Source organism: Canis lupus, chromosome 31 (assembly GCF_011100685.1).
Source record: "Canis lupus familiaris isolate Mischka breed German Shepherd chromosome 31, alternate assembly UU_Cfam_GSD_1.0, whole genome shotgun sequence".
NCBI lineage: Eukaryota > Metazoa > Chordata > Mammalia > Carnivora > Canidae > Canis > Canis lupus.
The window spans coordinates 5494489-5515729 of record NC_049252.1 but is presented as its reverse complement, the minus strand read 5'-3'; the positions used below and the strand labels follow the sequence as shown (position 1 = coordinate 5515729).

The following is a 21241-nucleotide window of genomic DNA, read 5'->3' as shown; positions in this document are numbered from 1 at the left end:
CTTCAGCCCAGGGTGTGATCCTGGAGACGGGGGGATCGAATTTCATGTCAGGCTCCTTGGATGGAGCCTGCTTCTCCCTCTGCCTGTGTCTCTGCCTCTCTTTGTGTCTCTCATGAATAAATAAATAAAATCTTAAAAAACAAACAAACAAACAAAAAAAACTCTAGATTAAAAGAACATCTGAGGATGCCATAGCAGAACTACATTGTCATCATGCAGGTTAGATTTCATAAGCATTTACTCAAGTTGGGAGGTTCAGAAATGCTGAAATGAAGGACAGTACCCTTTGCTTTTGAATTCCATTTGTACTGAATTATCGGCTATTACTAACTGATTCGTTTTCTCTACTCGTGTTTTTCACATCCTCCTCATCAAAAATTACTAGTTTTCTATATTATTGTCACTAAGCTTTGCAAGATGACTGGCTAACATAAGTAAGGTTTCTAAATTATCTTTTCCAGTGAGCTTGTTTCCATTTTAAGAAGACTCTTCAATGTTTCATGTCAAAATTGGGACTGTTTTTGAGAATTTCTTGTAGGCTGGTAGAACTAGTAATCTATTTAATAAAGTGGAATTATTAAAGTAGTTAACAAATAATAAAACAAGAATTTCCATGAGCATGCCTCCTCCATTCTTTGCCCCTCCCATTTTATTTTCTTTACTTCCTACCCTTACCTAAAAATCATTATTTATGCCAGCTCTACTGGAATGTAAATTTACATACAACAGGAATTTTTGTTGTTCACTTTTTTAGCCCCAACAACTACCTTAGTACCTGACATAGTAGAAATTTAATACTTTTGTATGACAAATAAATGCTTCCTAGGCACAAGACCATAGGGCTCAGACGTTTAGGTGCTCAAGAAGAATGTTATTTTCATACAGTTCATACAAATGTGTTTCTTCTAGTTCTACATTTTAAATCCTGTTTTATATGTTTATAAAGTTGTGTTACTATATTTACCATCTAAGTACTTCTCTTCCCCCAAATACATTCAAATGTTAACTTTCTAAGTCAAATATCACTCTATGAATTTGTATTTGCAGTGTCATTTAATGAACCAACTAAAAATGCTCATTTCTCCTCTTTCTCTAGGTTTAAAGAAACCTTTGTTTTTCTTCTATGCAACATTGGGGTTTAAAATTCTGGTGACAAATGTAGGAGATTTAGAGCCAGAAAAACTTGTGTTTGAGTCTGAGCTTTATCCCCTGCTTCCTGTATTATATTGGGAGTCTGTTTACCATCCCAAGAGCCTTAGTTACATCTTCTGTAAACTGGAAATCATAATCCTGTTCAAGCCACATCACAGAATCAAGAGGATGAATAAACTTTTTAATTGCTTTATAAACATTAGAGATTTATGCTTTTGTTTTTTTTTCTATCAAACCAAGTTCTAAAACATTTCTTTGAAATATTATTATGTAAGAAATCTTCAATTCTTGCATCCAATTCAACTATATTTGTAAATGGGATAGTTGGAATATTAAACTTAATACAATCAAGGACTCTAATTCTGTACAAACATTTCTGCTAATGTCTTTAGTATCATTTCATAAAATTTTGCCAAGTGCAGTTTGGGAATATCAAAGAAGGTATGGATTTCTCTGGAAAAAAGTTTAAAATTTATTCTGGAAAAAAGTGAAAATGAAATAAAAGGGGGTTAGATAATTCAGGAAGAGTGTGAGAACAGTCATTTATCTATCCAGCATTTTCTAAACCAAATAAATAATTTTTAAAATCCTAACAACAAAGAGATTTTAAATACAAAAAATCAGAGCTGGAATCTAAGGGTTGGCATATCCAAATTCCATAAATTTTGAGGAATTTCAGATTGTCATTGTACATATAATAAATGATTAAGAAAAGTTTATAAGGAGGGGCAAGACGGCGGAAGAGTAGGGTCCCCAAGTCCCCTGTCCCCACCAAATTACCTAGATAACCTTCAAATTATCCTGAAAATCTATTAATTCGGCCTGAGATTTAAAGAGAGACCAGCTGGAACGCTACAGTGAGAAGAGTTCGCGCTTCTACCAAGGTAGAAGACGGGGGAAAAGAAATAAAGACACAAAAGGCCTCCAAGGGGGAGGGGCCCGCGAGGAGCCGGGCTGAGGCCGGGGCGAGTGTCCCCAGGACAGGAGAGCCCCGACCCGGAGGAGCAGGAGCTGCACCGACCTTCCCGGGGGAAAGGGGCTCGAGGGGAGGTGGAGCAGGACCCGGGAGGGCGGGGATGCCCTCGGGCTCCCGGGGACACTAACAGACACCTGCGCCCCGGGAGAGTGCGCCGAGCTCCCTAAGGGCTGCAGCGCGCACGGGGGACCCGGAGCAGCTCGGGGGGCTCGGGGGCGGCTCCGCGGAGGGGGCTGCGGGGCGGGAGCAGCTCGGGGGGCTCGGGGGCTCGGGGGCTCGGGGGGGGCTCCGCGGAGGGGGCTGCGGGGGGGAGCAGCTCGGGGGGGCTCGGGGGCGGCTCCGCGGAGGGGGCTGCGGGGGGGAGCAGCTCGGGGGGCTCGGGGGCGGCTCCGCGGAGGGGCCTGCGGGGCGGGAGCAGCTCGGGGGGCTCGGGGGGCTCGGGGGCGGCTCCGCGGAGGGGGCTGCGGGGGGGAGCGCGAATCCAACAGCGCAGGCCCCGGAGCACAGGGCGCCGGGACACAGCCCAGGATCCGGCCTCCCCCGGGACAGGCAGAGGCCGGGAGGGCCCAGGACAGCGAGGACGCTCCTGCCCCAGCTGAGCAGATCAGCGGCCCCGCCCGGAGCCTCCAGGCCCTGAAGACGGAGAGCTCGGGAGCTACTGCGGGGGCTGACTCCAGGGCTGCAGAGTTGGCCCCGCCACTGCGGTTGTTCCTCCTGGGGCCTCACGGGGTGAACAACCCCCACTGAGCCCTGCACCAGGCAGGGGAAGAGCAGCTCCCTCACGTGCTCACACCTGAGAATCAGCACAGCAGGCCCCTCCCCCAGAAGACCAGCTAGACGGACAAGTTCCAGGGGAAGTCAAGGGACTTAAAGTATACAGAATCAGAGGATACTCCCCCGTGGGTTTTTTGTTTTGTTTTGTTTTGTTTTGCTTTTTGATTTGTTTCCTTCCCCCACCCTTTTTTTTCTTTCTTTTTCTTTCTCTTTTTCTTCTTCTTTTTCTTTTTTTCTTCCTTTTTTTCCCCTCTTTCTTTTCTTTCTTTCTTTCTCTCCTCTCTTTTTCTCCTTTTCCCAATACAACTTGCATTTAGCCACTCTGCACTGAGCAAAATGACTAGAAGGAAAACCTCACCTCAAAAGAAAGAATCAGAAACAGTCCTCTCTCCCACAGAGTTACAAAATCTGGATTACAATTCAATGTCAGAAAGCCAATTCAGAAGCACTATCATTCAGTTACTGGTGGCTCTAGAAAAAAGCATAAAGGACTCAAGAGACTTCATGACTGCAGAATTTAGATCTAACCAGGCAGAAATTAAAAATCAGTTGAATGAGATGCAATCCAAACTAGAAGTCCTAACGAGGAGGGTTAACGAGGTGGAAGAATGAGTGAGTGACATAGAAGACAAGTTGATGGCAAAGAGGAAAACTGAGGAAAAAAGGGACAAACAATTAAAAGACCATGAGGATAGATTAAGGGAAATAAATGACAGCCTGAGGAAGAAAAACCTACGTTTAATTGGGGTTCCCGAGGGTGCCGAAAGGGACAGAGGTCCAGAATATGTATTTGAACAAATCCTAGCTGAAAACTTTCCTAATCTGGGAAGGGAAGGAAACAGGCATTCAGATCCAGGAAATAGAGAGATCCCCCCCCCCCAAAATCAATAAAAACCGTTCAATACCTCTACATTTAATAGTTAAGCTTACAAATTCCAAAGATAAAGAGAAGATCCTTAAAGTAGCAAGAGACAATAAATACCTGACTTTTATGAGGAGAAGTATTAGGGTAACAGCAGACCTCTCCACAGAGACCTGGCAGGCCAGAAAGGGCTGGCAGGATATATTCAGGGTCCTAAATGAGAAGAACATGCAACCAAGAATACTTTATCCAGCAAGGCTCTCATTCAGAATGGAAGGAGAGATAAAGAGCTTCTAAGACAGGCAGGAACTGAAAGAATATGTGACCTCCAAACCAGCTCTGCAAGAAATTTTAAGGGGGACTCTCAAAATTCCCCTTTAAGAAGTCCAATGGAACAATCCACAAAAACAGGGACTGCATAGATATCATGATGACACTAAACTCATATCTGTCAATAGTAACTCTGAACGTGAATGGCATCACAATGCCAGATTTCAGGTTGTACTACAAAGCTGTGGTCATCAAGACAGTGTGGTACTGGCACAAAAACAGACACATAGATCAATGGAAAAGAATAGAGAACCCAGAAGTGGGCCCTGAACTTTATGGTCAACTAATATTCGATAAAGGAGGAAAGACTATCCACTGGAAGAAAGATAGTCTCTTCAATAAATGGTGCTGGGAAAATTGGACATCCACATGCAGAAGAATGAAACTAGACCACTCTCTTTCACCATACACAAAGATAAACTCAAAATGGATGAAAGATCTAAATGTGAGACAAGATTCCATCAAAATCCTAGAGGAGAACACAGGCAACACCCTTTTTGAACTCGGCCACAGTAACTTCTTGCAAGATACATCCACGAAGGCAAAAGAAACAAAAGAAAAAATGAACTATTGGGACTTCATCAAGATAAGAAGCTTTTGCACAGCAAAGGATACAGTCAACAAAACCAAAAGACAACCTACAGAATGGGAGAAGATATTTGCAAATGACGTATCAGATAAAGGGCTAGTTTCCAAGATCTATAAAGAACTTATTAAACTCAACAGCAAAGAAACAAACAATCCAATCATGAAATGGGCAAAAGACATGAAGAGAAATCTCACAGACGAAGACATAGACATGGCCAACATGCACATGAGAAAATGCTCTGCATCACTTGCCATCAGAGAATACAAATCAAAACCACCATGCGATACCACCTCACACCAGTGAGAATGGGGAAAATTAACAGGGCAGGAAACCACAAATGTTGGAGAGGATGCGGAGAAAAGGGAACCCTCTTACACTGTTGGTGGGAATGTGAACTGGTGCAGCCACTCTGGAAAACTGTGTGGAGGTTCCTCAAGGAGTTAAAAATAGACCTGCCCTACGACCCAGCAATTGCACTGTTGGGGATTTACCCCAAAGATGCAGATGCAATGAAACGCCGGGACACCTGCACCCAGATGTTTCTAGCAGCAATGGCCACGATAGCCAAACTGTGGAAGGAGCCTCGGTGTCCATCGAAAGATGAATGGATAAAGAAGATGTGGTTTATGTATACAATGGAATATTACTCAGCTATTAGAAATGACAAATACCCACCATTTGCTTCAACGTGGATGGAACTGGAGGGTATTATGCTGAGTGAAGTAAATCAATCGGAGAAGGACAAACATTATATGGTCTCATTCATTTGGGGAATATAAATAATAGTGAAAGGGAATAGAAGGGAAGGGAGAAGAAATGGGTAGGAAATATCAGAAAGGGAGACAGAACATGAAGACTCCTAACTCTGGGAAATGAACTAGGGGTGGTGGAAGGGGAGGAGGGCCGGGTGTGGGGGTGAATGGGTGACAGGCACTGAAGGGGGCACTTGACAGGATGAGCACTGGGTGTTATTCTGTATGTTGGCAAATTGAACACCAATAAAAATAAATTTATTACTAATAAGAAAAGAAAGAAAAGTTTATAAAGTCAACTTAGAATCTATCCTCCTGAACATGAGGTGAAAACTTTTAAAGGAAATAGAGGAGTTAATGACTTAAACATGCATTGCCTTTTTTAGAAGATTGAAGGATTGTGATGACAGTATGTCATAAAAAGTTGAATGTCCCACATGGCTTTTCTTTAGTGTGATAATAAAGAGAACTGTGCACGTCATTTCAGAGTCATAAACAGCTATATCAAACCAGAGGTCTTTGATGATTTAGGAAAATAGTCTATAAAGTTCTCTCGTTCAAGAACTGATGTACCTGGAGAAAGGTCCTCACCATTTGACCACTGTACTAGTAAACATAAGATATGGGCAGTTTACTTGTTATGACTGAACTGTATCCACTGAAAATTCGTAGATTGATGTCCTAACCCTGACCATGACTGCATTCGGCAATAGTGCCTTAAAGGAGGTAATTAAGGTTAAATGGTAATACTCTAATCCAAGGTATTAGTGTCCTTCTTAGAAGAAGAAGAGATACTAGGAGTGTGTGTGTGAAAAAGAAAGGCCATATGAGGACATAACTAGAAGGCAGTTGTTTGCAAGTCCAGGAGAGAGGCCTCAGGAGCAACCAAACTGACCAGCACTTTGATCTTGGGCTTTTAGCCTCCAGAACAGTAAGAAAATAAATTTGTGTCAATTAAGCAAGCCAGCCTGTGGAGTTTTGTTATAGCATCCCTAGCAGAGAACACATCACCTGAAACATCATTTAAGTAGTAATGGCATTTGAAGAGCTGACATTTACCATGAAAGCAGGTAAAAAGAGGCAGCAAGACCAGGAACAAGAAATAAGGGGATAGGATAGGTGTGTCAAGATATTTGAAGGTATCAGGGCACCTGGGAGGCTCAGTCAGTTGAGCTCTGGCCTTTGGTTTTGGCTCTGATCATGATCTCAGGGTCCTGGGATTGCGTGGCATACTAGGCTCCAAACTCAGCAAGGAGTCTGCTTAAGGATTCTCTTCCTCTGCCTCATCCTCTGCCCCTACCCCGTGCTGTGTGTCACTCTCTTTTTCTCTGTCTCTGAAATAAATCTTTTTAAAAAATACTTGAGGATATTGTCAGCAAGACTGGTTACAGGATAATTTGTGGCCAGGCTACCCTAAATCCCACTGAGCTCAAAGCAAATGTGTGCTGTTAACAAAAGGCAACATGATAAAGAAAACCATATTTGGCATATAGTTTTTATAGTGTTTTCAATCAAACCAAAGATAAAGGTGCTAAGATTTGAAATTCTCCTCTGAGAATGTTCAAGTCTACAAATTTTCCTTTTTCTGTATTTCAGTTAAATTTCTGAATAGTTAACAATTTTTAGAAAAAAAAAGTAAAAAACTTGGATAAAGTGAAGGGAAAAATCATAACGTGAGTGAGAGAAATGCACTGAAATCTGGATAAAATTATCATTGTTTAATAACAAATAAATAGGAGGGGGATGCCTTCTCCATCTGCCTATGTCTCTGCCTCTCTCTCTCTGTATTTCTCATGAATAAATAAGTAAAATCTTTAAAAAAAATAAATAAAAAAGAAACCAATAACTAGGAAAACTGGTAAATTAATGAAAAAAGATTAAGATTCCATAACATAAACATATAACTCAAGAAATGATTTGAAAATATGAACATATTCTTATAGAAGCGAGAAATAATTTTAGACCACAATAATTGTGTATTCTAAATTAAAATGAAAATTCTGAGTTGTGCATTAGAGAAGAGATAATACAATAACAGAATGAGAAAGAAAGGTAAATGACTTGCTAGTGCAAAAACAATTTAAAGATTATGAAATTCTGAAAATAAGTTTGATAGCTTTTATGAAATATATCAGAAACATTAAAAAAGTAAAATTTGGACACTATCAGCATTGCAGGTCATCTGCACATGAGGTACTCTCATAATTATGGTGATCAAGGATATGATAATTATAGAAAATAAAAAATAGAAATGCAATACATAAATAAATGATGTCTACTCATCTATTCAAGTCAATTATTTACTGACATTTGTGAACATGTAGAATGTATAATACAGATACTATATTTGACACTGAGGACTCTATTGTGAGCAATAATAACCTCAGTTTTGCCTAACATTACATCATGTAACTTAAAGTCCAGAGTGAAGAAAAAATAACAATAAAAAATACATATATACTTGGGATGCCTGGTTGGCTCAGTTGGTTAAGCTTCTGACTCTTGGTTTCAGCACAGGTCATGATCTCAGTCATGAGTTTGAGCCCCGTGTCAGGCTCTGCACAGAGTGTGGAATCTACTTGTCCCTCTCTCTCCTTTTGACTCATTTGTGCAGCTCCCTAGCACTCTCTCTCTCTCTCTTTTAAATAAATAAAATATTTAAAACACACACACACGCATGCATATACATATGCACTTGCATTTACACAGACACAGACACACATTGAAATGAAGTGGAAAGGTTTCACTGAGGATATGACAGGCTGAGGAATTTCCATCTGAGGAATAAGCAAGAAAGAAACAGGAGAAGTGACACGATAGATTTTCTCTTTAAGAGAGAATTGTTCAGTAAGGTCAAGTCCCCATGCCCAGGATTACTATTCCTAACTATCCATATGAGGGACTAAGAGAAGTCTGGTGGGACTGATTCAGAAAAAGAAGGTAACATTGTGGTAATGAATGGGGCTGAAGTAGTTCGGTTCAGAGCCAAGTCATTGCGGGCAACCATAGGGTTTCGTTCCTGTCTATGATTAATAGAAAGCTAGTGAAATATTTTAAACAGAGGAAAGAGAGGGAGGTAAGATGTGGGAGGGGGGAGATGATATGATCATATTTGAAATTTTAAAATCTCTTTTTGGCTGAAAATTGAGAAATTAAGATAAGACAAAAAGGATAAGTAGACTAATCATATATGTATTGCAGGAGTCTATTTAGGTTATATCTCATACAACTTGGTTAGCAGCAGGAGAGAAAGCAGATAGACTGAGGGGATACTGAAGAAGTAAAATCCATAGACCTTGTTGTCAATGAGTCTGATGGAATGGGGAATGTCAACCTCTGGGACCCTGGCTATAGGTTCACTGAATTTGATGCCATGGTGTCAATACTCTCCTCATATACTTTGAATAACTTTACCCCAATAAATGTTTCTACTCCCAGCAACCAGCACCTTCATCTCCTTGCCAGCGTGCTGCCCTCAAGCTCATGGAGATTCCTTAAAATCAACTCAATTCTCATTACTCTCAGACAGAGCTTTGTATAACTTCTAAGAACTGGGGCTAACTAGAGCATGCATTGCATCAGCTCAGGGGAGATAACAGTTCTCCCTTTAGCTTTTAAAACGTTTTAATCATACTGTTCCCTCGGGGGTGTGTGATGAGCTTTCTTTTTTTTGGGAGGAGGGGGTGCACTTGCATTTCATTAAACACATACTATATAACGAACAATACTGACAACCAGGTTTTGTGTCTTAGATTCATTGTTGGAATAACTCACAGAGTGTAACAACCTCCATAGGACACTCCTTTATCTTACTCCACACAATATTATATATTCTTTAACTCAATGATGTAACCAGTTATCATTCAATGGCCAAATTGTCAGGTGTTTCTAAGACAAAAAGAAGGAATGAAATACTCCTCTCAATTTTTTCTTTCCCTCCATTTAATTAGATGACTGTTTGCATGTTTATAACATCCTCAATGTATATTTATGATTTCTATGATAGCAAATTTTACAGTATTTGATGCATGAAAACAAGTACAGTAAAACAATAACAATAACCAAAAGTTGAACCATCCAATGAGGCTTTGGACTTCCTTTCTTTAAAAAGCATGTTACTTGTGGCCGTAATAATTCCTTAGCACTTTTATGAAATAACTAACTCTTGGAACACTCAGCCTGCAACACACCGAGACACGCACGTGCGCGTGCACACACATACACACACAGACGCACACACATCCGCTTCTTTTTGCAAAGTCTCACTCAGAAGGCAGGTAGCTGTAATACACTTAAAAGACTTCCCTTGTCTGTCCATTTCCACTACCAGTGCATCCAAAAAAAATGAAAGAAAAATATTGGGAGTTAAAAAGATAAAGGGCTTTGTAATGTTACATTCCTATCCTTTCATTTCTACCTCTAGACCCCAGAAATCTGTCCAAGAATAATCCTTTCAGATTCAGAAAGCATAGATATTCAGCTCTTCATGATGTCATGCCCAAAATTTTTTTCTTATTTGATACCATTTGACATCCATTTTTATGACAACATATCTATAAACATGTAATTATATGTGAACCTACTATTCATATCTCTGAACATAGAGGAAAAGCTCCTGACATCTTTTTCCCATCAGTAAAATGTTGCTTTATATTGCATTTGGCTGCTGAGGTTCAACTGATACCAAGAATGTCAGAGAATCTTTTTATTAATTAATTGATTATATTTAGAGCAGTTTTAGGTTTCAGATTATTGAGCAGTTAGTATAGTGTTCTCACTTATCTCCTCCCTCCTCTTACTTCTCCTATTATTAATATCTTGTGTCTGTGTGATACACTTGTCACAATTGATGAGATAATATAGATACATTATTGTTAACTAAATTCCATAGTTTATATTAGGATGTACCATTCAGATTGTACAATTCTACAATTTTGATGATTGCATGATGTCTGTAGTTAATATTATAGTATCATACATAATAGTTTCACTGCCCTAAAAATCCCCTGTGCTAATTTATTCATCTCCCCTCCTCAACCCCAGACAAACACTAATATTTTCACTGCCTTTATATAGTCTTGCATTTCCCTGAATATCATATAATCGGAATTGGACAGCATATAGCCTTTTTAGAATGGCTTCTTTCACTAATCAATATACCTTTAAGGTTTCTCCATGTGCTTTTATGGCTTGATAACTGATTTATTTTTATTGAGGAATTATATTCTAGTATATGTAAATACCATAGTTTGTTTGCCAACTCACCTTTTGAAGGACATCTTGGTTGTTTTCAAGTTTCACCCATTCATTTTTGTTAACAGGTGTTTTCCACTTAATAACCAAATTGCTACTATGCCATGACAGAAGAGGTAATTCCCACTGATGTGCTTCTTAATACACTTTTCTCTCCTGTCAGTGGTGAAAAATAATTTCTTCTAGTGAAATGAGGTCTTAAAGAGTGGTGGAATTTGTCCATAATCTGTTATTGCAAACTCCTAAAGATATTCTCTGCTATAAGTTTGGATAAGATAGGTGTTGCATAAAGTAGAATAAGTATTCTGGACAAAACCAAAATAAGGGAAGTATCCAGTTATTTCTGTGCTACCTAATATGATACCTTCCTTTCTGCCTATTGTATAGAATTATCATACACCTTTCCCAACCAGGTTTTAATGTGTGCTGGACAAGGGTTGGAAGATTTACCTCCATTGAATTTCAGAAACCTTAATCAAGAAAATGGGGAGCTTCCTTTGGTTTAGCAGGAAGGAAATCTATGATTCATCTGAAGGGGCTATCCATTTTTCTGGAAGTTTTGTCATCGATCCACAAGAGTTTCAACCTGCTCACGGATGTTATGTACATTCCCAGACCTGCCAACAGTTATGTTCTCCTTTATATCCATTTTACATCCTCACATCAGTGTGTTCTGGGGAGATGCTTCATTTTATAGATATATCTATTTTATTTTAATTTTCAGAATTTTTTTGAAATGTTTTCCTGATAAATGATATGGAGAAGAAAGGTATAAATAGCAATGATGGGGAATGCCTGGGTGGCTCATAGTTGAGCATCTGCCTTAAGCTCAAGGCATGGTCCTGCATCAGGCTCCCTGCGGGAAGCCCGCTTCTCCCTCTGGCTATGTCTCTGCCTGTCTCTGTGTGTCTCTCATGAATGAATAAATTAAATCTTTAAAAAAAAAGAGCAATGAGGGAACTTTACAATATTATTAAAATGTTATTTACCTCGAATAAATGACTCAAAGAAACAATTCTGCATGTATATTAGTGCTCTTATTTGGATTGTTTTTATTCCTAATGAAGGAACACGTTGATTATATAAAATATTAATTTGAAACAAAATATATGTTACTCACACAGAGATATAATCAGGGATATCATCATGCATCAAAATTAAAATTATAAAAAAAATTAAAATTATAGATAATCTCAATAATTCAACATTTGAGGTACTACACAAAATGACCATTATTAAAAGCAAAATGTTTAAATGCCATTCTACTTCTGTTCAATAGATGGTTTGGGGAAATTTTTTTTAAGTGTGGTAAAATTTTTGTTCAGTTAAATGCATTAATAATCTAAAATGTACAGTGTGAATTTTGGCAAAGGCATGCATCTGAGTAACCCATATGTCTATCAAAATGTAGATGTTTCCTCTTGCCCCATTACATGCAATTCTTATCTCCATCAGAAACACCACTCCTCTGGTTCTATCATCCTGAGTTAAATTTGCTTTTTCCAAAACATCATATGCTTGCGATCATATAATAAGTACAGTTTTGAGTGTTGCTTCAGAATAAATGTTTGGAGATTCACCCATGTTATTATGTGTATCAGTATTCTATTTTTTTTGTTTTGTTTTGTTTTCAAAGAACATTCCATTCTATGAGTTCACTAAAATTGTTTACCCTAGTCTCCTGTTGGATTTTTGTTTAATGTTGGAGAGTAAACCTGGCCCAGTTACTCCATCTTATTTGAGAGCAGTGGTCCAATTAACTTTAAGAAAATACTGGTTAAGAATTGCATAATATACAGCATCAGTGCAATCACAATCTTGCAGTTCTCAGATACAGCTCAGAATCCCAAGCACTCATTGTTCAGAGATGTGTTTGGTCATGAGATACATGAATGAAGAAGGAGGGAGGATCCATCGCAGTTCAGGAAACATGATCAGTGGGGTGCTTTCAGCTTTCATACCTTCTTAGCCTTTGTTCCTCAATTACAGATTGTAACGTAAATCTTGAAACCCTCAAGTACAGAGAATTTGGATGTTTATTTAGGACAGTGAAGAGTATATAGAGCAAGATTTAAAAAATCCTTGCTTATTTTATATCTGGTACGCTTCCATATAGTGACTGAATTGATATTGAAAGGAATTTAACCAAGGATAAAAATCTCATACTCCTTAAGGCTGGAGGTATGGCAGCCATGAGGTTGTGCCACTTGTGTCTGCAGGTTGTGCCTGCTGCTCACCTGCAAGGAGCTCAGTTGGTCTTTATGTGTTGGTACCATCAGGACCTACTTTAGCTTTTAAGCAGAGGCTGCACTCTTTGGGGGAAGCTCCTGGCCAATAGGCCTGTGTGATGAAATCCTAGGGCTGAACTATGTCTGCTCCATGCTGGATTTTCTGTTAGATATCTTTGCTCTGGAATTTCTATTGGGTTGGCTAAGACTGTCATTTCTATATCATGATTTGAGGCTCTCCTTGGCCATTCTGCCCACCCTACCCCCCATCCTATTTATTTCCTTTTAAATCTAATTCTATTTTCTGATGTCTGTTGCAGTGTCACAGCTATCTGTTCAAGTTTATAAGTGCATCAATGGAATGTCTAAACATGAAGCCTGTATACTTTCCCCTTGATTTAGTTGGGTCCTGCACAAAGCTGGTGAAGCTGAAACTGAAGCGGATTTAGAAGTGCAGGAGATTCATTAAGGAAGAAGGAGGGCGGGGCAGCCTGGGTGGCTCAGCGGTTTAGCACCGCCTTACTCCCAGGTCGTGGTCCTGGAGTCCCGGGATTGAGTCCCATGTCCGGCACCCGGCATGGAGCCTGCTTCTCTCTCTCTGCCTGTGTCTCTGCCTCTCTCACTCTCTGTGTCTCTCATGAATAAATAAATAAAATTAAAAAAAAAAAAAAAAGGAAGAAGGAGGGCACCTGTAAAGGAGAAAAAGCTGAAATAATCAAGGAAAGTCTTTGGAACATGATTTGCAAATTTAGCACTAGTAATTCTGAAAGAAAAAAAATCTAATGATATCAAGAAGAATATTAACAATTTTTCTGTTTTAAAAAATCCATCATTTGATGGTTTCTATATGACACTCTCATAAGTATGCTACTGTACCTTCTTGGGGAAACTTCATGAGTTTTGTGTTTTCACTAAAAATCTTACCCAATTAACTAAACTTAAAATGTTTCCTCTGGTTCCACAGTTACTTGTGTGATGCACTGGTTTAAAAGCCGAAGAGTGGCAAAATAATGCAATTGTTTTTATTAGCCTGGGACTTTAAAAGACTTAATACAAAAGAAACTGTTGCAAGTGATATTGTTATAAGTAGGTTTTTCAGCATAATTTTTACTTTAAAAGTCCCAGTGAAAGAACCACATGGCTCTGTAACACCAAAACAAAATTTTCCTTCATGAAACATTTAAAATAATCCCTCAGTCCCAGAAGTTTCTTTTTATGTATTAAAATTCTGAATGGAAACTGAACTCATTAGCTTCTACCATTTATCCCTTATTTTCTGGATGAGTACTGTAATCAAAATTATATTTGCTTTGCAATGCTTTGGTAATGTAATAATATATCACAAGGGTAAATTCCTCACAGCATACCTCTTCAGAAACTGCTAACTCCTGGCATCCGATGCACATCTCTAGTGACTAATAATTATATGTGAGTTACTGCAAAATATAATAGAAAGCCAGTTATCAATTCTTCTTCATTTACCCCTTCCCTTATTCACTTAATCAATAAGCATGCCTTCCGTGTGCATGATGTGTCAGTTAATGAGTAGATATAATCCTTGACATCAAGGAACAATTAAATATCTCTGCTTTTTCCTTCAGAGTTTACAATGATATTGAAATAAGCATATTACTTTCGTAATTTATATACAATTGTTTGAGTTGGGTACAAAACTCTTGTCTCATCTAATTATCTTCATTCATCTTCATAGACTTGTAGGAGACACAGACCTAATAACATTGTGTTGTATGTGTAAAATTCTGTCACATGCAGCATGTCTTTCTGTGCTCTTCCAGCTCTAAGAAATCTCAGGCTTATTTTCTCTGGTCCTGATGTAGTCAGGGGCTTACTTTTATGTCATCATAAACCATATAGGCACCTAAGCTGCATCCTCCTCTTCCGATGAGCTTAAGGATGCCCGAGGTTTTGACTGAATGTGGTTTCTGCACAGGTTGGATCAAATGGATGTGGAGCACTCGGGGGAATGATAAATTCAGCCGCATTCAATGCTGGCTGGGGTTTTTATGGTCAACCCCAGAAGAAGTAAAAAAAACAAACAAAACAAAAGGTAACTGGTTTCTGACTTTTACAGGACTCCCTGGTAGAGGAAAGTGCTCAGTGTTAGGAGTATTTCAACAAAATTGAAATTTTATCAATTCTTTGTGGTCTCTCTAACTCCTCAGCCTATGGTTTTAGATCGACCTTTAGGACTGGTGAATTTTGAACTCAAAAGTCAAGAATTTGCTTTTCTTTTTTTTTTTTTTTTTTTCTGGTCAAGTCTAGTGATCTAGGGTGGAGAGTGGCATGCTTTCTTTCTTTCTTTCTTTCTTTCTTTCTTTCTTTCTTTCTTTCTTTCTTTCATTTTAAGATTTTATTTATTTTATTCATGAGAGACAGAGAAAATTAGGCAGAGACACAGGCAGAGGCAGAAGCAGGCTCCACGCAGGGAGCCCGATGTGGGACTTGATCCCGAGTCTCCAGGATCATGCCTTGGACCAAAGGCAGATGCTCAACTGCTGAGCCACCTGGGTGTCCCAATATTTTCTGAGACAAATATAGAAATAGACCATGTTTAAGGAAAGAAAATAAATATGCACTTCTAAATATCATGTTACCATACTGTTCTATTTTTTTATTAGAAATTTTTAGCTAAGAAATATTGATTACTATCTGATTTGGTAAATAAATGTTTCAATAACAAATAGAGCCATGCAAACAATATCATAATTCTCAAAAACATGTATAACTCAAGTTTCCTTTGAGGCCTGTGCTTTTATGTAAATTATTATATTTGGATCTGCTGGACTTGTATAATAATTAAAATTATGAATATTTTTGATTGGATGTTTTAAAGTTACATAATGAAAGATATAAATGGGCACATAGATATTTAAAAAAAATCTAATTGTGGAATAACATGGGAAAAAAGCACATAATCCCTGTTACAGTTTTCATGAGTTAAACACATCCAATGAAAACAGCACCAAGTTCAAGAAGTAGAACTCAGCCTGCATCTCAGAAAGCCACCCTATGATTCTTTTCCAACCCTAATCATTCTCTTCACAGAGGTCTTGATTCTTGACTACACAGTTTTGTTTTGTTTTTTTAGAATATACATACATTTCTTTCTTTTGTGACTGACTTTATTGTTTGATATACTGCTTGTTATTTTCATCAATGAATTATGTGTAGTATAAATTTATATATTCTTAGTGATATGTGGTATTTTATTGTATAATATCCACAATTTGTTTAGTGTTACCACAATGGATGGACATTTCCCTAGTTTTCTGCTTGGAGCTATGACACTTAATTCTATTAATTCTATGAACATTGTGGTATGTGTCCTTTGTCAGGCATTTCTGAAAAGTATATACTGAATGGTGAAATTTCTTAGTTATACTTCCTTCTATGGCATTATATTACTCTTTTGAATCAGATCCAATGTGAAAAAACCCAAAAGCATCATTATATTTTATAAACATACTGTGTATCTAGTTAATATAACCTATATATTTACATACTGTATTTTTTTCACACCGTTGAGTTCAGCTCAACTTTCACTTATTATCCAGGTACCAATTTATGAATCAAGTTTTACTTCTTATAAAATTCACTGAACACATAATCTAAGTACTAAGGAAGACAATTCATTGAAGACACATTACAAATAGAAAGAAAAACAGAATAATATAAAAAAAATCTCTTAGAGACAGCTTAATGAGTAAAAATTGTATTGGAGAGTCAAAATATAAAATCATATTAAAATCTCAATATATTTAATTTTCTTTCAAATTATAATCATCAAAAAACCTGTATTATCATTTATCAAAATAGATTATACAGTCATGCAATAGTTATTGTTTTTAAAATTAAGACTTTATTTTTTAAAAACCATTTATTTAAAGTTCACAGCAAAATTGAAGAAAAGTTACAGAGATTTTCCATATGCCCTCTGTCTCCCCACGTGTTTAGCATTCCCCATTAAATGTCCATGAGAATGGTATTATTCCTCTCTTAAATTTCTGATACTAGTAATTTGTGTCCTTTTTTTTTTTGTTTGTTTTTCTTTTTTTTTTCTTAAGAAAGCTACCTAGGGGCTACCTATTTTATTTATCTTTTCAAGGAGCCAGTGTTAGTCTTTTTTTTTTTTTCTTTAATTATTATCATTTATTTTCTTCTGTTTACTTTTGTTGTTGTTTTTAAGATTTTATTTATTCATGAGAGACGCACAGAGAGAGAGAGAGAGAGAGAGAGAGAGAGAGAGAGAGGAAGAGAGGCAGAGACACAAGCAGAGGGAGAAGCAGGTTCCATGCAGGGAGCCCGACATGGGACTCGATCCCAGGTGTCCAGGATCACACGCTGGGCTGAAGGTAGCGCTAAACCGCTGAGCCATCAGGGCTGCCCTTCTGTTTACTTTTTTTTTTTTTTTTTTTTTTCATAGAGACAGAGAGAGAGAGAGGCAGAGACACAGGCAGAGGGAGAAGCAGGCTCCATGCAGGGAGCCCGCCGTGGGACTCGATCCCGGGTCTCCAGGATCACGCCCTGGGCTGCAGGCGGCGCTAAACCACTGAGCCACTGGGGCTGCCCTTCTGTTTACTTTTGATTTAATTTTCTCTCTTTTTCTAGTTTCCTAGGGTAGAAACTTGTATTACTAATTTGAGATCCTTTTTCTTTTGTATTAAATGAAGCCAAGGATATAAATATCCACTTAAATACTGCTTTTGTTGTATTTCACAAATTTAAGTTTTTATGTTTTCATTTTCATTTAGTTCAATAAATTTTTAATTTCTCTTGAGAATTCTTCCTTGATCTGTGTTGTTATTTGAAGGTGAGTTATTTAAACTGCATGTATCCTGGCACTTTCTGACTTCTTTGTTATTAATTTGTAATTTAATTCCACTCTCCTTTATCTCTGATTAGTTTCCTTGCTTTGAAATCTACTCTAAGATTAATTTAACTACTTTTGCTTCATTTGGATTAGTGTTTGCATGGCATATTTTTACCATCCATGTCTTTAAATCAAAACATGTCTTCATACTTAAAGTGGGTTTCTTGTAGACAACATGTAGTTGGGTATTCTCTTTTGATCCACTCTGACAGTCTCTGCCTTTTAATTGTGGCACTTAGACCGGTGACATTCAAATTGATTATTGATATAGCTGTATTAATAGCTTCTACCATATTTGTTACCATTTTGTATTTGTTGTGTTTATTCTTCTTGTTTTGTCTTTCACTTTTTCTGCATTTTGTAGTTATTGTGGATTTTGTATAATCCTCTTCCTCTTATTACTTAGCATACTTGATTATACTTCTTTTCTTTATTTTTTATTTTAATTACAATATAGTTAACATATATTGTTATATTAGTTTCAGGTGTATAATATAGTGATTCAATAATTCCATACCTCACCACGTGTACATCACTATAAGTGCACTCCTTAATCCCCCTCACTTATTTTACCCATCCCCCATCCATGTATGCTCTGATAGCTATCAGATTATACTTTATACTTAAGCCGTTTCTTGGTTTTGATTTCTCTTTTTTCCTTTGTTTATTAAATTCTACATATGAGTGACATCGTATGGTATTTGCCTTTTTCTGACTAACTTAACATAATACTCCCTGACTCCATCCACATTATCGCAAGTGGCAAGATTTTATTCATTTTTATGGCTGATATTATATATGTCTGTATGTATCTATTTTTTTTAAGATTTTATTTATTTATTCATGATAGTCACAGAGAGAGAGAGAGAGAGAGAGGCAGAGACACAGGCAGAGGGAGAAGCAGGCTCTATGCAGGGAGCCCGACGCGGGATTCGATCCTGGGTCTCCAGGATCGCGCCCTGGGCCAAAGGCAGGTGCTAAACCGCTGCGCCACCCAGGGATCCCTGTATGTATCTATTGTAATGCCTCCAGCTTTGTTTTTCTTTTTCAGGACTGCTTTCACTATTCGGGGTCTTTTGTGGTTCCATACAGATTTTACGGTTGTTTGTTCTGTAAAAAATGCTGTTGGTATTTTGCTAGGGATTGCATTAAATGTGTAGATTGCTTTGGGTAGTATAGACATTTTAATAATACTTGTTCTTATGATCCATGAGCATGGAATGTCTTTCTATTTCTTTGTGTACTCTTCAATTTCTTTCATCAGCGTTTTATAGTTTTCAGAGTATGGATCTTTCACCTCCTTGGTTAGGTTTATTCCTAGGTATCTTATTATTTTTGGTGCCATTGTAAATGAGATTGTTTTCTTAATTTCTCTTTCTGCTGCTTCCTTATAGTGCATAGAAAGACAACAGATTTCTGCACATTGATTTTGCATCCTGTGAATTTACGGAATTCACTTTTCAGTTCTAATAGATTTTTGTTGGCATCTGTAGGGCTTTCTATATATACTATCCTGCCATCTGCAATTAGTGAAAGTCAGACTTCTTCCTACTAATCAAAATGCCTTTCATCTCTTTTTGTTGTCTGATTGCTGTGTCTAGGACTTCCAGTTTTATGTTGAATAAAAGTGGTAAGAGTAGATAGATGTCCTTGTCCTGTTCCTACCTTAGGAGAAGAGCTCTCTGTTTCCCCATTAAGGATGATATTTGCTATGTGTTTTTCATATATGGTCTCTATCATGCTGAGGTACATTCCTTCTAAACATACTTTGCTGAGGGCTTTTATCATGAATGGATGTTGTATTTTTCAAGTTCTTTTTCTGCATCTATTGAAATAATTGTATGGCTTTTATTCTTTCTCTTATTGATGTTGATGTATAATGTTGATTGATTTGCTGATATTGAATCACCCTTGTAATCCAGGAATAAATCCCATTCAATTGTGGTGAGTGATTTTTTTTTTTTTAATGTATTGTTGGATTGGGTTTCCTAGTATTTTGTTGAGGACTTTTACATCTGTGTTCATCGGAGATATTGTAGTTCTCTTTTTCGTGTGTCTTTTTTCTGGTTTTGGTATCAGGACGATACTGACCTTATAGCATGAATTGAGAAGTTCTTCTTTTTTTTTGAATAGTTTGAGAATAATTGGTATTAACTCTTCTTTAAATGTTTGGTAGAATTTGCCTATGAAACCATCTGGTCCTGGACTTCTGTTTGTTGGGAGTTTTTTGATTACTGGTTCAATCTACTTGCTGGTAATTTGTTCAAATTTTCTATTTCTCCCTGCTTCAGTTTTGGCAGGTTATATGTTTCTAGGAATTTATCCATTTCTTTTAGATTGTCTAATTTTTCGGCATATTGTTTTTAATAATATTCTCTTACAACAATTACATTTCTGTGGTTTTGGTATTTCTTCTCTTTCATTTGTGAATTTGAGTCCTCTTTCTCTCTCTTTTGGCTAAGTGTGGCTAGAGGTTTATCATTTTTGTTAATCTTTTCAAATAACCAGCTCCTGCTTTCATTGATCTTCCTTGTTGTTTTTGTTTTGTTCTGTTCTTTTTAGTTTCTATATCATTTAGTTCTACTATAATCTTTAGTATTTCCTTCCTTCTATTTGTTTTAGGTTTTGTTTGTTGTCCTTTTTGTAGCTCCTTTAGATATAAGGTTAGGTTGTTTTTGAGATTTTTCTTGCCTCTTGAGGTAGGCCTGTATTGCTATAAATTTCCATCTTAGAGCTTCTTTTGCTGTGTTCCAAGGTTTGGACCATTGTGTTTTCATTTTTGTTTATTTCCATGTACTTCTGATTTCTTCTTTGATTTCTTGGTTGACTCATTCATTGTTTAGTATCATGTTATTTAAACTCCATGTATTTATAGTCTTTCCAGGATTTTTATCTCATGGTTGATTTCTAGTTTCACAGAAATTAGAAAAGATGCATAGTAAGATTTCAATCTTTTTTATTTGGTGAGGCTTGTTTGGTGGCCTAATATGTAATCTATTCTGGAGAGTGTTCCATGTGTACTTGAAAAGAATGTGTATTCTGCTATTTTAGGATGGAACATTTCCAATATAACTGTTAAATTCATCTGGTCTAGTGTGTCATTTAAAGCCACTGTTTTCTTGTTAGTTTTCTGTTTGGATGATCTGTCCATTGATGTAAGTGGGCTATTAAAGTTCTCTACTTTTACTATTGATTAGTTCCTTTATGTTTGTTATTAACTGTTTTATGTATTTAGGTGTTCCCATGTTGGGTGTATAAATATTTACAATTGTTATATCTTCTTGTTGGTTTGTCCACTTTATTATTATATAGTGTCCTGCTTTGTCTCTTGTTACAGTCTTTGTTTTAAAGTCTATTTTGTCCCACATAACTATTGCTACCCCAACTTTCTTTTGAGATCCTTCTACATGATAAATATTTCTCTATCCCTTCAA

General features: G+C 37.4%; 1 long non-coding RNA gene across 2 annotated transcripts in view; it reads left to right on the top strand.

Moving 5' to 3' along the window:
* LOC111093503 overlaps window positions 1-1345 on the top strand; it is a 55001-nt gene extending 53656 nt beyond the window's left edge. Inside the window, exon 4 of one of the 2 annotated variants that reach the window (XR_005382085.1) lies at window positions 1097-1345. This is a non-coding gene — a long non-coding RNA (uncharacterized LOC111093503). The remainder of the gene's footprint in view (window positions 1-1096) is intronic. The other variant, XR_005382086.1, reaches the window with a different exon arrangement.
* The last annotated feature ends 19896 nt before the right edge of the window (window positions 1346-21241 follow it).